The sequence below is a fragment of the Salvelinus sp. IW2-2015 genome, unplaced genomic scaffold, assembly GCF_002910315.2.
Source record: "Salvelinus sp. IW2-2015 unplaced genomic scaffold, ASM291031v2 Un_scaffold3369, whole genome shotgun sequence".
NCBI classification, from domain to species: Eukaryota; Metazoa; Chordata; class Actinopteri; order Salmoniformes; family Salmonidae; genus Salvelinus; species Salvelinus sp. IW2-2015.
Window position 1 is genome coordinate 38,775 of NW_019944652.1, and position 352 is coordinate 39,126.

Here is a 352-nt window from a genome sequence, read left to right on the forward strand (position 1 = left end):
GCTGCTTGGTCCTGGTTTGGTGGGTATTTCTGTCACGATCGTCAATGGTGAGAGAGAGAGGACCAAGGCGCAGCGTGTGGAAAATACATCTTCTCTTTAATTGGAAGAAGAACAACGAAACAAAACAATAAACAGACGAACGTGAAGCTATCAAAAGACTAAGTGCAAACATGCACACAGACATAGACAATTACCCACAAACGCTAAAGCCCATGGCTGCCTGAAATATGGCTCCCAATCAGAGACAAATAAAAAGCTGTCTCTGATTGAGAACCAATTCAGGCAACCATAGACTTTCCTAGACACCTCCACTGAACACTAACCCATCTACTCTATCTTAACATACAGATAA